The sequence below is a fragment of the Triticum dicoccoides genome, chromosome 4B (assembly GCF_002162155.2).
Source record: "Triticum dicoccoides isolate Atlit2015 ecotype Zavitan chromosome 4B, WEW_v2.0, whole genome shotgun sequence".
NCBI classification, from domain to species: domain Eukaryota; kingdom Viridiplantae; phylum Streptophyta; class Magnoliopsida; order Poales; family Poaceae; genus Triticum; species Triticum dicoccoides.
Window position 1 is genome coordinate 250,389,173 of NC_041387.1, and position 15,914 is coordinate 250,405,086.

Below are 15,914 nucleotides of genomic sequence, written 5' to 3' on the forward strand. Positions count from 1 at the left end.
GCGTGCTTGGGAAAGAGAGATGCCGGGAGACCTAGAGAGTGAGGGAAGAGATGTGTGCATATCCGAGAGACAAAGAGATAGGGACCTATATTAGGCTTCAGACCTAGAAGAGATAGAGGGGTTAATGTGTTCCCATGTTTGTCTTCGGGGGAGAGAAAGGCTTGTCTCGGGGGAAGAGGGATGGGGATGGTGTGCTTTAGATAAAGCGTGAGGTATATATGTCTGAGAGACATAAACGTAATTAAGATATATATGGTCAAGAGTGTGTGCACTCATGCTTGATCAATTTCTTTCATATTTTGGACTATGAGATGGCGATACTTTTGAACATTCCTCGTATACATTGAAGTACCATAATTACATACCTAAGATTGGAAATTCTGAATTCGACTCCATTATTAGCTTTTGTAATTCATTTAAACGGGGGTACATTTTTTATCCCAGGATTTTGTGATTTCACATTCATATATCAAACCTAGAGATATAAACATACGGCTGTATTCAAACCTAATAATCATCCACTTTATTCATACACATACACATTTGCAGGGGCATACCCAAGTTGAGCTGCCCGGGTGCATAGGTCACCGGGTGCAAGATGTTTTCTTTGCAAGTTTCATGCAAAATATAGTGTGTGACACCCCATCTTTAGATGAAAATATGAGTGATCATATGCTAGAACACCAGGTCATTTTCTCTCTAGGTCCGCCCCTGATTTGTTTTTGTCATCATATACAGGATAAACACATTCAAAATTTCATTTGAATTGGAGCATATGATGGTATTTGCTTCCACTAGCTCAATGATCCATATTTGAACTGAATGGACAGTCTAAGTTTCAACTTGGATACATTGAATTTTGAAACTTGCACTTTTTGTGTGCACAACAAATAAATACTTGGTCATGATATCATAGTCAGCTGTACAAGAGTAGGACACTCAGTTTCAGCCGCCAAAAGCTTTTAAACTTCCCGCTCACATCGAAATATCTCACACCCGAACGTTTAGCCCTGTGATATTCCTATTTTACCCCTAACACATCAAGGGAAAAGGGCTTCTTTGGTAACTCCATTGTTTTCCCCTCCTTACCCCAACATTCTTCCTAGAACCCCTCCCCTTTCCCTCCTCGCCTCCTCCACCCCCTACCCCCCAAAGCCATTGAATTTAGTCCTCTACCGCAGCGGTGCACCTCACACCCCCGCCGAATCTACCTTCCTCACCTTCGAACCCCCAACCACCAACTCACCACTGCATCAGAGCCGCTTTAGCGACTGGCTTGTCCACCACTCTAGATCTCCTTGATGGGAATCATGGTCCACCGCACTGGATCTGCTTCACCGACGCCCTCATCTACCACAGTGTAGGTCCTTCACCGATGCCCTCGTCCGCCACATCGCTGGCCCTTCATAGAAGCCCTCGTCCGCGGCAACAGATCTGCCTCACCGAAAGCATTGTACACCGCGTTAGATGTGCTTCGCCAACGCCTTCATTCACTGCACCGGACCTGCTCAACAGACTCTATACTCCACCAGCCCTGCTTTACAGACGTTGCCATCTCATCAGGTTATTTCGATTTGTACTCCTTTGGTTTTTCTTATCTTTATCATCCAATGGTTCACTTACCACAGATCAACTTTCTTTGATGTCGACAGGCGCCGCAACCGAAGCACCAGAGCCGCTTTAGCAACAGCGACAGCCAGCCCAAATTCAACCGCAACACGAACACCATCGACGACAAGGCAAAACAAGGAGTGGCCGAACAGTTCTGGATGGGCCGAGTGTACGGGGTAAGTTGAGCCCGTGTGCACGGGGTCCCGATGGCGCGTGCACATGGGGTGCTCTGCTACGCAAGAACACCTTCAGATCCATGGAGAAAATGCAAAATTCGTCCAAAATTGGTGGTAGAATGGATGGGGGATGGCGGTAAGGGGTAGATCCACATGTCAAACACGAAATTTGTGGACCAAATCAACAAAATCTCACAAGATCCAACAAATTTCAAGAAAAAAATTTGGGGCTATTTTTGTGGGGATTTTTGAATTGGGAGAAAAAGTGTGACGCCCCCAATTCAATCGTACACTAGTCATGCACGAAAATGTGTACGATCAAGATCAGGGACTCACGGGAAGATATCACAACACAACTCTAGACACAAATTAAAATAATATAAGCTTTATATTAAAAGCCAGGGGCCTTGAGGGCTCGAATACATAAACTCGAATACAAACTAGTCAGTGGAAGCAACATTATCTGAGTACAGACATGAGTTAAACAAGTTTGCCTTAAGAAGGCTAGAACAAAAGCAACATCAATCGAAAAGGCAAGGCCTCTTGCCTGGGAGCCTCCTAACTACTCCTGGTCGTCAGCGTCCGTCATGTAGTGATAGGCACCCTCGAGGTAGTATTAGTCGTCGGGGGTGGCATCTGGATCCTGGGTTCCACCATCTGGTTGCAGCATCCGAGAAGAATGGAAAGAGGTGGAAAAAGGAGAGCAAAGCAACCGCGAGTACTCATCCAAAGTACTCGTAAGCAAGGATATACACTACATATGCATCGGTATCAATGAACTGGGTAGTATCTGTGGACTGAACTGCAGAATGCCATAAGAGAAGGGGAAAGCCTAGCCTATCAAAGACTAGCATCTTCAAGCAGCTCCAAGCATCTTGCAGCATTCAGAAGAGTATAGAATAGCAGTTTATATTTAGCAAACGTGTTGTAACATTAGCGCCCAGAGATCACTTCCTCGACTCCGTGCGAGGAAACAATCCCGGAGCCATCATTTCCATTACATGCCTCAGCATTCAGTATCCAGTTCTAGTTGTATCGATCGGGATACAACTCCGAGTGTACGTTACCATAGGACAGGCTATCGATAGATGTTCTCTTCCCTACAGGGGTGCACCAACTTACCCAACACGCTCGATCAACTCCGGCCGGACACACCATCAGGTCATGACCGGCCTCGGCCGATCAACACACCGTAGTCCTACCTAGGCTCAATAGAGAGGCCAGCATGCCGGTCTACATCCTAAATGCGAAGGGGTCATGGTCCAATCGCCTTTTGCAATCCTACATGTTGCAAGGGCGGCCGGTGAGCAGACCTGGCAACCTCCTTTAAATAAGGCAGGTGCTTACACAGTCCAACCCGGCGCGCGCCGCTCATCGCTGACGTCAGTGAGCTTTCGGCTGATACATACAATGCAGAGTGCCCATACTTATTCCCGTGTGGTCGTTAGTGCTATCAGGCCAGAGGCCCCTCGGATCAAATATCCAAACCATTAATGTGTTGGTAGTGCGGTCACGAGCAGAGACTCACGAAAGACATGACCCCGTTGCCCCGTCTTGAGGACTTGTGGCAAGGGCTAAGAATGCCCGGCCACGCCTCGTATTCAACTCTCGGGTACCCTCCAGGTCAACCCGTCTCCACATCACTCGCGGGTACCCCTCAGGGTCGACCCACCTTTCCAAGTAAAAGTTGTAAAGTCCAAGTATCCGTGTGTCCAAACTGTTGGGTTTTGAAGTAATTTCAAAAAAATTCCTACGCGCACACAGGATCATGTGATGCATAGCAACGAGAGGAGAGTGTTGTCTACGTACCCAACGCAGACCGACTGCGGAAGCGATGACACGACGTAGAGGAAGTAGTCGTACGTCTTCACGATCCAACCGATCAAGCACCGAAACTACGGCACCTCCGAGTTCGAGCACACGTTCAGCTCGATGACGATCCCCGGACTCCGATCCAGCAAAGTGTCGGGGAAGAGTTTCGTCAGCACGGGCGTGGTGACGATCTTGATGAACTACAGCAGCAGGGCTTCGCCTAAACTCCGCTACAGTATTATCGAGGAATATGGTGGCAGGGGGCACCGCACACGGCTAAGGAATCGATCACGTGGATCAACTTGTGTCAACTTGTGTGTTTAGAGGTGTCCCTGCCTCCGTATATAAAGGATGGAGGAGGAGGAGGCCGGCCAAGGCAAAGGTGCGGCCAGGATAGGGAGTCCTACTAGGACTCCAAGTCCTAGTAGGAGTCCACCAAGAGGGGAGGAAGGGAGAAGGAATAGGAGGAGAAGGAGAGGTGGCCGGCCCCATTTTCCCTAGTCCAATTCGGACTAGAGGGGAGGGGGGGCGCAGCCTTTTTCTCCTCTTCCCACTAAAGCCCATCAAGGCCCAATACTCTTCCCCGTATTTCCGTAACCCCCCGGTACTCCGAAAAATACCCGAATCACTCGGAACCTTTCCGAACTCCGAATATAGTCGTCCAATATATCGATCTTTACGTCTCGACCATTTCGAGACTCCTCGTCATGTCCCCGATCTCATCCGGGACTCCGAACTCCTTCGGTACATCAAAACTCATAAACTCATAATATAACTGTCATCGAAACCTTAAGCGTGCGGACCCTACGGGTTCGAGAACAATGTAGACATGACCAAGACACGTTTCCGGTCAATAACCAATAGCGGGACCTGGATGCCCATATTGGCTCCTACATATTCTACGAAGATCTTTATCGGTCAGACCGCATAACGACATACGTTGTTCCCTTTGTCATCGGTATGTTACTTGCCCGAGATTTGATCGTCGGTATCCAATACCTAGTTCAATCTCGTTACCGGCAAGTCTCTTTACTCGTTCCGTAATACATCATCTCACAACTAACATATTAGTTGCAGTGCTTGCAAGGCTTATGTGATGTGCATTACCGAGAGGGCCCAAAGATACCTCTCCGACAATCGGAGTGACAAATCCTAATCTCGAAATACGCCAACCCAACATCGACCATTGGAGACACCTGTAGTACTCCTTTATAATCACCCATTTACGTTGTGACGTTTGGTAGTACCCAAAGTGTTCCTCCGGTAAACGGGAGTTGCATAATCTCATAGTCGTAGGAACATGTATAAGTCATGAAGAAAGCAATAGCAACATACTAAACGATCAGGTGCTAAGCTAATGGAATGGGTCATGTCAATCAGATCATTCTACTAATGATGTGACCTCATTAATCAAATAACAACTCATTGTTCATGGTTAGGAAACATAACCATCTTTGATTAACGAGCTAGTCAAGTAGAGGCATACTAGTGACACTCTGTTTGTCTATGTATTCACACATGTATTATGTTTCCGGAAAATACAATTCTAGCATGAATAATAAACATTTATCATGATTATAAGGAAATAAATAATAACTTTATTATTGCCTCTAGGGCATATTTCCTTCAGTCTCCCACTTGCACTAGAGTCAATAATCTAGATTACACTGTAATGAATCTAACACCCATGGAGCTTTGGTGCTGATCATGTTTTGCTCGTGGAAGAGGCTTAGTCAATGGGTCTGCAATATTCAGATCCGTATGTATCTTGCAAATCTCTATGTCTCCCACCTGGACTAGATCCCGGATGGAGTTGAAGCGTCTCTTGATGTGTTTGGTCCTTTTGTGAAATCTGGATTCCTTTGCCAAGGCAATTGCACCAGTATTGTCACAAAAGATTTTCATTGGACCCGATGCACTAGGTATGACACCTAGATCGGATATGAACTCCTTCATCCAGACTCCTTCATTTGCTGCTTTCGAAGCAGCTATGTATTCCGCTTCACATGTAGATCCCGCTACGACGCTTTGTTTAGAACTGCACCAACTGACAGCTCCACCGTTTAATGTAAACACGTATCCGGTTTGCGATTTAGAATCGTCCGGATCAGTGTCAAAGCTTGCATCAACGTAACCTTTTACGATGAGCTCTTTGTCACCTCCATATACGAGAAACATATCCTTAGTCCTTTTCAGGTATTTCAGGATGTTCTTGACCGCTGTCCAGTGATCCACTCCTGGATTACTTTGGTACCTCCCTGCTAAACTTATAGCAAGGCACACATCAGGTCTGGTACACAGCATTGCATACATGATAGAGCCTATGGCTGATGCATAGGGAACATCTTTCATATTCTCTCTATCTTCTGCAGTGGTCGGGCATTGAGTCTTACTCAATTTCACACCTTGTAATACAGGCAAGAATCCTTTCTTTGCTTGATCCATTTTGAATTTCTTCAAAATCTTGTCAAGGTATGTGCTTTGTGAAAGTCCAATTAAGTGTCTTGATCTATCTCTATAGATCTTAATGCCTAATATGTAAGCAGCTTCACCGAGGTCTTTCATTGAAAAACTTTTATTCAAGTATCCCTTTATGCTATCCAGAAATTCTATATCATTTCCAATGAGTAATATGTCATCCACATATAATATCAGAAATGCTACAGAGCTCCCACTCACTTTCTTGTAAATACAGGCTTCTCCGAAAGTCTGTATAAAACCAAATGCTTTGATCACACTATCAAAACGTTTATTCCAACTCCGAGAGGCTTGCACCAGTCCATAAATGGATCGCTGGAGCTTGCACACTTTGTTAGCTTCCTTTGGATCGACAAAACCTTCTGGTTGCATCATATACAACTCTTCTTCCAGAAATCCATTCAGGAATGCAGTTTTGACATCCATCTGCCAAATTTCATAATCATAAAATGCGGCAATTGCTAACTGTTGGGTTTCGTAGTAATTTCAAAAAATTTCCTACGCGCACACAGGATCATGTGATGCATAGCAACGAGAGGAGAGTGTTGTCTACGTACCCAACGCAGACCGACTGCGGAAGCAATGACACGACGTAGAGGAAGTAGTCGTACGTCTTCACGATCCAACCGATCAAGCACCGAAACTACGGCACCTCCGAGTTCGAGCACACGTTCAGCTCGATGACGATCCCCGGACTCCGATCCAGCAAAGTGTCGGGGAAGAGTTTCGTCAGCACGACGGCGTGGTGACGATCTTGATGAACTACAGCAGCAGGGCTTCGCCTAAACTCCGCTACAGTATTATCGAGGAATATGGTGGCAGGGGGCACCGCACACGGCTAAGGAATCGATCACGTGGATCAACTTGTGTCAACTTGTGTGTTTAGAGGTGCCCCTGCCTCCGTATATAAAGGAGGAGAGGAGGGGAGGCTGGCCGGCCAAAGAGGGAGGCGCAGGAGAGTCCTACTCCCTCTGGGAGTAGGAGTCCTCCCCCCAATCCTAGTCCAACTAGGATTCCTCGGAGGGGAAGGGAGAGAGGGGGGCCGGCCACCTTCTCCTAGTCCTAATAGGACTAGGGGAGGGGAAAGAGGCGCAGCCACCTTGGGCTGCCCCTTTCTCCTTTCCACTAAGGCCCATGATGGCCCATATGGCTCCCGGGGGGTTCCGGTAACCTCCCGGTAACCCGGTAAAATCCCGATTTCACCCGGAACACTTCCGATGTCCAAACATAGGCTTCCAATATATCAATCTTTACGTCTCGACCATTTCGAGACTCCTCGTCATGTCCGTGATCACATCCGGGACTCCGAACAACCTTCGGTACATCAAAATGCATAAACTCATAATATAACTGTCATCGTAACCTTAAGCGTGCGGACCCTACGGGTTCGAGAACAATGTAGACATGACCGAGACATGTCTCTGGTCAATAACCAATAGCGGGACCTGGATGCCCATATTTGCTCCTACATATTCTACGAAGATCTTTATCGGTCAGACCGCATAACAACATACGTTGTTCCCTTTGTCATCGGTATGTTACTTGCCCGAGATTCGATCGTCGGTATCCAATACCTAGTTCAATCTCGTTAACGGCAAGTCTCTTTACTCGTTCCGTAATACATCATCTCACAACTAACATATTAGTTGTAATGCTTGCAAGGCTTATGTGATGTGTATTACCGAGAGGGCCCAGAGATACCTCTCCGACAATCGGAGTGACAAATCCTAATCTCGAAATACGCCAACCCAACATCGACCATTGGAGACACCTGTAGTACTCCTTTATAATCACCCATTTACGTTGTGACGTTTGGTAGTACCCAAAGTGTTCCTCCGGTAAACGGGAGTTGCATAATCTCATAGTCGTAGGAACATGTATAAGTCATGAAGGAAGCAATAGCAACATACTAAACGATCAGGTGCTAAGCTAATGGAATGGGTCATGTCAATCAGATCATTCAACTAATGATGTGACCTCGTTAATCAAATAACAACTCATTGTTCATGGTCAGGAAACATAACCATCTTTGATTAACGAACTAGTCAAGTAGAGGCATACTAGTGACACTCTGTTTGTCTATGTATTCACACATGTATTATGTTTCCGGTTAATACAATTCTAGCATGAATAATAAACATTTATCATGATATAAGGAAATAAATAATAACTTTATTATTGCCTCTAGGGCATATTTCCTTCAGTCTCCCACTTGCACTAGAGTCAATAATCTAGTTCTCATCGCCATGTGATTTAACAGCAATAGTTCACATCACCATGTGATTAACACCCAAAGGGTTTACTAGATTCAGTAATCTAGTTCACATCGCTATGTGATTAACACCCAAGGAGTACTAAGGTGTGATCATGTTTTGCTTGTGAGAGAATCTTAGTCAATGGGTATGTCATATACAGATCCGTAAGTATTTTGCGAATTCTATGTCTACAATGCTCTGCACGGAGCTACTCTAGCTAATTGCTCCCACTTTCAATATGTATCTAGATCAAGACTTAGAGTCATCTAGATTAGTGTCAAACTTGCATCGGCGTAACCTTTTTACGACGAACCTTTTTCCATAATCGAGAAACATATCCTTATTCCACTAAGGACAATTTTGACCGCTCTCCAGTGATCTACTCCTAGATCACTATTGTACTCCCTTGCCAAACTCAGTGGTATGGCATACAATAGATCTGGTATACAGCATGGCATACTTTATAGAACCTATGACTGAGGCATAGGGAATGACTTTCATTCTCTTTCTATTTTCTGCCGTGGTCGGGCTTTGAGTCTTACTCAACTTAACACCTTGCAACACAGGCAAGAACTCCTTCTTTGACTGTTCCATTTTGAACTATTTCAAAAAATTTATCAAGGTATGTATTCATTGAAAAAATCTTATCAAGCGTCTTCATCTATCTATATAGATCTTGATGCTCAATGTGTAAGCAGCTTCACCAAGGTCTTTCTTTGAAAAACTTTTATTCAAGTATCCTTTCATGCTTTGCAGAATAATTCTACATTATTTCCGATCAACAATATGTCATTCACATATACTTATCAGAAATGTTGTAGTGCTCCCACTCACTTTCTTGTAAATACAGGCTTCACTGTAAGTCTGTACAATAACTATATGCTTTGATCAATTTATCAAAGCGTATATTCCAACTCCGAGATTCTTGCACCAGTCCATAAATGGATCGCTGGAGCTTGCACACTTTGTTAGCTCCCTTTGGATCGACAAAACCTTCCGGTTGCATCATATACAACTCTTCTTCCAGAAATCCATTCAGGAATGCAGTTTTGACATCCATCTGCCAAATTTCATAATCATAAAATGCGGCAATTGCTAACATGATTCAGACAGACTTTTAAGCATCGATACGAGTAAGAAAATCTCATCGTATTCAACACCTTGAACTTTGTCAAAAACCTTTTTCGACAAGTCTAGCTTTGTAGATAGTAACACTACTATCAACGTCCGTCTTCCTCTTGAAGATCCATTTATTCTTAATGACTCACCGATCATCGGGCAAGTCAATCAAAGTCTACACTTTGTTCTCATACATGGATCATATCTCAGATTTCATGGCCTCAACCATTTCATGGAATCTGGGCTTCATCATTGCTTCCTCATAGTTCGTAGGTTCATCATGGTCTAGTAACATGACTTCCAGAACATGATTACCGTACCACTCTGGTGCGGATCTTACTCTGGAAGACCTACGAGGTTTGGTAGTAACTTGATCTGAAGTTTGATGATCATCATCATTAACTTCCTCACTTATTGGTGTAGGAATCACTGGAACTGATTTCTGTGATGAACTACTTTCCAATAAGGGAGAAGGTATAATTACCTCATCAAGTTCTACTCTCCTCCCACTCACTTCTTTCGAGAGAAACTCCTTCTCTGGAAAGGATCCATTTTAGCAACTAATGTCTTGCCTTCGGATCTGTGATAGAAGGTGTACCCAACAATTTCCTTTGGGTATGAAGACGCACTTCTCCGATTTGGGTTCGAGCTTATCAGGATGAAACCTTTTTCACATAAGCATCGCAGCCCCAAACTTTAAGAAACAACAGGTTAGGTTTACTGCTAAACCATAGTTCATACAGTGTCGTCTCAACGGATTTAGATGGTGCCCTATTTTAAAACGTGAATGCAGCTGTCTCTAATGCATAACCCCAAAACGATAGTGGTAAAGAGATATCATAGATCGCACCATATCAAATAAAGTGCGGTTACGACGTTCGGACACACCATAACGATGTGGTGTTCCAGGTGGCGTGAGCTGTGAAACTATTCCACATTGTTTTAATTGAAGACCAAACTCGTAACTCAAATATTTGTCTCCGCGATCAGATCGCAGAAACTTTATTTTCTTGTTATGATGATTTTTCCACTTCACTCTGAAATTCTTTGAACCTTTCAACTATTTCAGACTTATGTTTCATCAAGTAGATATACCCATATCTGCTCAAATCATCTTGTGAAGGTCAGAAAACAACGATGCTTGCCACGAGCAACAGCACTCATTGGATCGCATACATCGGTATGTATTATTTCCAACAAGTCAGTAACTCGTTCCATTGTTCCGAAGAACGGAGTTTTAGTCATCTTGCCCAAAAGGCACGGTTCGCAAGCATCAAATGATTCATAACCAAGTGATTCCGAAAATCCATCTTTATGGAGTTTCTTCATGCGCTTTACACCTATATGACCCAAACGGCAGTGCCACAAATAAGTTGCACTATCATTATTAACTTTGCATCTTTTGGCATCAATATTATGAATATGTGTATCACTACGATCGAGATCCAATGAACCATTTTCATTGGGTGTGTAACCATATAAGGTTTTATTCATGTAAATAGAACAACAGTTTATTCTCTTACTTAAATGAATAACCGTATTGCAATAAACATGATCAAATCATATTCATGCTCAACGCAAACACCAAATAACATTTATTTAGGTTCAACACTAATCCCGAAAGAATAGGGAGTATGCGATGATGATCATTTCAATCTTGAAACTACTTTCAACACACATCATCACTTCACCCTTAACTAGTTTCTGTTTATTCTGCAACTCCCGTTTCGAGTTACTACTCTTAGCAACTGAACCAGTACCAAATACCGAGGGGTTGCTATAAACACTAGTAAAGCACACATCAAACACCTGTATATCAAATATACCCCTTTTCACTTTGCCATCCTTCTTATCCACCAAATATTTAGGGTAGTTCCGCTTCCAGTGACCATTTCCTTTGTAGTGTAAGCACTCAGTTTCAGGCTTTGGTTCAGCTTTGGGCTTCTTCGTGGGAGTGACAACTTGCTTGTCAATCTACTTGAAGTTCCCCTTTCTTTCCCTTTGCCCTTTTTCTTGAAACTAGTGATCTTGTCAACCATCAACACTTGATGCTTTTTCTTGATTTCTACCTTCGTTGATTTCAACATCACGAAGAGCTCGGGAATCATTTTCATCATCCCTTGCATACTATAGTTCATCACGAAGTTCTACTAACTTGGTGATGGTGACTAGAGAATTCTGTCAATCACTATCTTATCTGGAAGATTAACTCCCACTGAATTCAAGCGATTGAAGTACCCAGACAATCTGAGCACATGCTCACTAGTTGAGCGATTCTCCTCCATCTTTTAGCTATAGAACTTGTTGGAGACTTCATATCTCTCAACTCGGGTATTTGCTTGAAATATTAACTTCAATTCCTGGAACATCTCATATGGTCCATGACGTTCAAAACGTTTTTGAAGTCCCGATTCTAAGCCGTTAAGCATGGTGCACTAAACTATCAAGTAGTCATCATATTGAGCTAGCCAGACGTTCATAACTTCTGCATCTGCTCCTGCAATAGGTCTGTCACCTAGCGGTGCATTAAGGACATAATTCTTCTGTGCAGCAATGAGGATTTAACCTCAGATCACGGATCAAATCCGCAACATTGCTACTAACATTTTTCAACACAATTTTCTCTAGGAACATATCAAAATAAACACAGGGAAGCAACAACGCGAGCTATTGATCTACAACATGATTTGCAAAATACTACCAGGACTAAGTTCATGATAAATTTAAGTTCAATTTAATCATATTACTTAAGAACTCCCACTTAGATAGACATCCCTCTAATCCTCTAAGTGATCACGTGATCCAAATCAACTAAACCATGTCCGATCATCACGTGAGATGGAGTAGTTTCATCGGTGAACATCATTATGTTGATCATATCTACTATATGATTCACGCTCGACCTTTCGGTCTCCGTGTTCCGAGGCCATATCTGCATATGCTAGGCTCGTCGAGTTTAACCTGAGTATTCTGCGTGCGCAACTGTTTTGCACCCGTTGTATTTGAACGTAGAGCCTATCACACCCGATCATCACGTGGTGTCTCAGCACGAAGAACTTTCGCAACGGTGCATACTCAGGGAGAACACTTCTTGATAATTTAGTGAGAGATCATCTTATAATGCTACCGTCAATCAAAGCAAGATAAGATGCATAAAAAGATAAACATCACATGCAATCAATATAAGTGATATGATATGGCCATCATCATCTCGTGCTTGTGATCTCCATCTCCGAAGCACCGTCATGATCACCATCGTCACCGGCGCGACACCTTGATCTCCATCGTAGCATCTTAGTCGTCTCGCCAATCTTATGCTTTCACGACTATCACTACCGTTTAGTAATAAAGTTAAGCATTACATCGCGATTGCATTGCATACAATAAAGCGACAACCATATGGCTCCTGCCAGTTGCCGATAACTTGGTTACAAAACATGATCATCTCATACAATAAAATTCAGCATCATGCCTTGACCATATCACATCACAACATGCCCTGCAAAAACAAGTTAGACGTCCTCTACTTTGTTGTTGCAATTTTTACGTGGCTGCTACGGGCTTAAGTAAGAACCAATCTCACCTACGCATCAAAACCACAACGATAGTTTGTCAAATAGACTCCGTTTTAACCTTCACAAGGACCGGGCGTAGCCATACTTGGTTCAACTAAAGTTGGAGAGGCAGTCGCCCGCAAGCCATCTCTGTGCAAAGCACGTCGAGGGAACCGGTCTCGCGTAAGCGTACGCGTAAGGTTGGTCTGGGTCGTCTCGTCCAACAATACCGCTGAACCAAAATATGACATGCTGGTAGGCAGTATGACTTGTATCGTCCACAACTCACTTGTGTTCTACTCGTGCATATAACATCAACATCAAAAACCAGGCTCGGATGCCACTGTTGGGTTTTGAAGTAATTTCAAAAAATTTCCTACGCGCACACAGGATCATGTGATGCATAGCAACGAGAGGAGAGTGTTGTCTACGTACCCAACGCAGACCGACTGCGGAAGCGATGACACGACGTAGAGGAAGTAGTCGTACGTCTTCACGATCCAACCGATCAAGCACCGAAACTACGGCACCTCCGAGTTCGAGCACACGTTCAGCTCGATGACGATCCCCGGACTCCGATCCAGCAAAGTGTCGGGGAAGAGTTTCGTCAGCACGACGGCGTGGTGACGATCTTGATGAACTACAGCAGCAGGGCTTCGCCTAAACTCCGCTACAGTATTATCGAGGAATATGGTGGCAGGGGGCACCGCACACGGCTAAGGAATCGATCACGTGGATCAACTTGTGTCAACTTGTGTGTTTAGAGGTGCCCCTGCCTCCGTATATAAAGGATGGAGGAGGAGGAGGCCGGCCAAGGCAAAGGTGCGGCCAGGATAGGGAGTCCTACTAGGACTCCAAGTCCTAGTAGGAGTCCACCAAGAGGGGAGGAAGGGAGAAGGAATAGGAGGAGAAGGAGAGGTGGCCGGCCCCCTTTTCCCTAGTCCAATTCGGACTAGAGGGGAGGGGGGCGCAGCCTTTTTCTCCTCTTCCCACTAAAGCCCATCAAGGCCCAATACTCTTCCCCGTATTCCCGTAACCCCCCGGTACTCCGAAAAATACCCGAATCACTCGGAACCTTTCCGAACTCCGAATATAGTCGTCCAATATATCGATCTTTACGTCTCGACCATTTCGAGACTCCTCGTCATGTCCCCGATCTCATCCGGGACTCCGAACTCCTTCGGTACATCAAAACTCATAAACTCATAATATAACTGTCATCGAAACCTTAAGCGTGCGGACCCTACGGGTTCGAGAACAATGTAGACATGACCAAGACACGTTTCCGGTCAATAACCAATAGCGGGACCTGGATGCCCATATTGGCTCCTACATATTCTACGAAGATCTTTATCGGTCAGACCGCATAACGACATACGTTGTTCCCTTTGTCATCGGTATGTTACTTGCCCGAGGTTTGATCGTCGGTATCCAATACCTAGTTCAATCTCGTTACCGGCAAGTCTCTTTACTCGTTCCGTAATACATCATCTCACAACTAACATATTAGTTGCAGTGCTTGCAAGGCTTATGTGATGTGCATTACCGAGAGGGCCCAGAGATACCTCTCCGACAATCGGAGTGACAAATCCTAATCTCGAAATACGCCAACCCAACATCTACCTTTGGAGACACCTGTAATGCTCCTTTATAATCACCCATTTACGTTGTGACGTTTGGTAGCACCCAAAGTGTTCCTCCGGCAAACGGGAGTTGCATAATCTCATAGTCATAGGAACATGTATAAGTCATGAAGAAAGCAATAGCAACATACTAAACGATCAGGTGCTAAGCTAATGGAATGGGTCATGTCAATCAGATCATTCAACTAATGATGTGACCTCGTTAATCAAATAACAACTCATTGTTCATGGTCAGGAAACATAACCATCTTTGATTAACGAGCTAGTCGAGTAGAGGCATACTAGTGACACTCTGTTTGTCTATGTATTCACACATGTATTATGTTTCCGGTTAATACAATTCTAGCATGAATAATAAACATTTATCATGATATAAGGAAATAAATAATAACTTTATTATTGCCTCTAGGGCATATTTCCTTCACAAACACCAGGGGGAAACCCTGAGGAATCACCCTTGGGAGATTCCACTCGATGTAATCATCAAGGTGAACATAGGAGGAACCACCCTCGAGGTTCATACTTGAGGGGTTACACGACAGTGTCGTTATTGGGGGTGGAGAAGGAGGAATCACCCTCGATGACCATAACCAATGAACTAACCTACAAGGTTAACATTAGAAGTGTTGATGAGTGCTACGTCTTGAGCTTGCGTTGGTTTTCCTTGAAGAGGAAGGGGTGATGCAGCAATAGTAGCGTAAGTATTTCCCTCAATTTTAGGAACCAAGGTATCAATCCAGTAGGAGGCTCCTCAAAAGTCCCACGCACCTGCACAAACAAACAAAGAACTCGCAACCAACGCAATAAAGGGGTTGTCAATCCCTTCACGGCCACTTGCGAAAGTGAGATCTGATAGAGATAGTATGATAAGATAAATATATTTTTGGTATTTTATAATATAGATGCAAAAAGTAAAGATGCAAATAAAAGTAGATTGAAAGCTTATATGATAAAAGATAGACCCGGGGGCCATAGGTTTCACTAGTCGCTTCTCTCAAGATAGCATAAGTATTACGGTGGGTGAACAAATTACTGTCGAGCAATTGATAGAAAAGCGAATAATTATGAGATTATCTAGGCATGATCATCTATATAGGCATTACGTCCGCAACAAGTAGACCGACTCCTGCCTGCATCTACTACTATTACCCCACACATCGATCGCTATCCAGCATGCATCTAGACTATTAAGTTCATAAGAACAGAGTAACACATTAAGCAAGATGACATGATGTAGAGGGATAAACTCAAGCAATATGATATAAA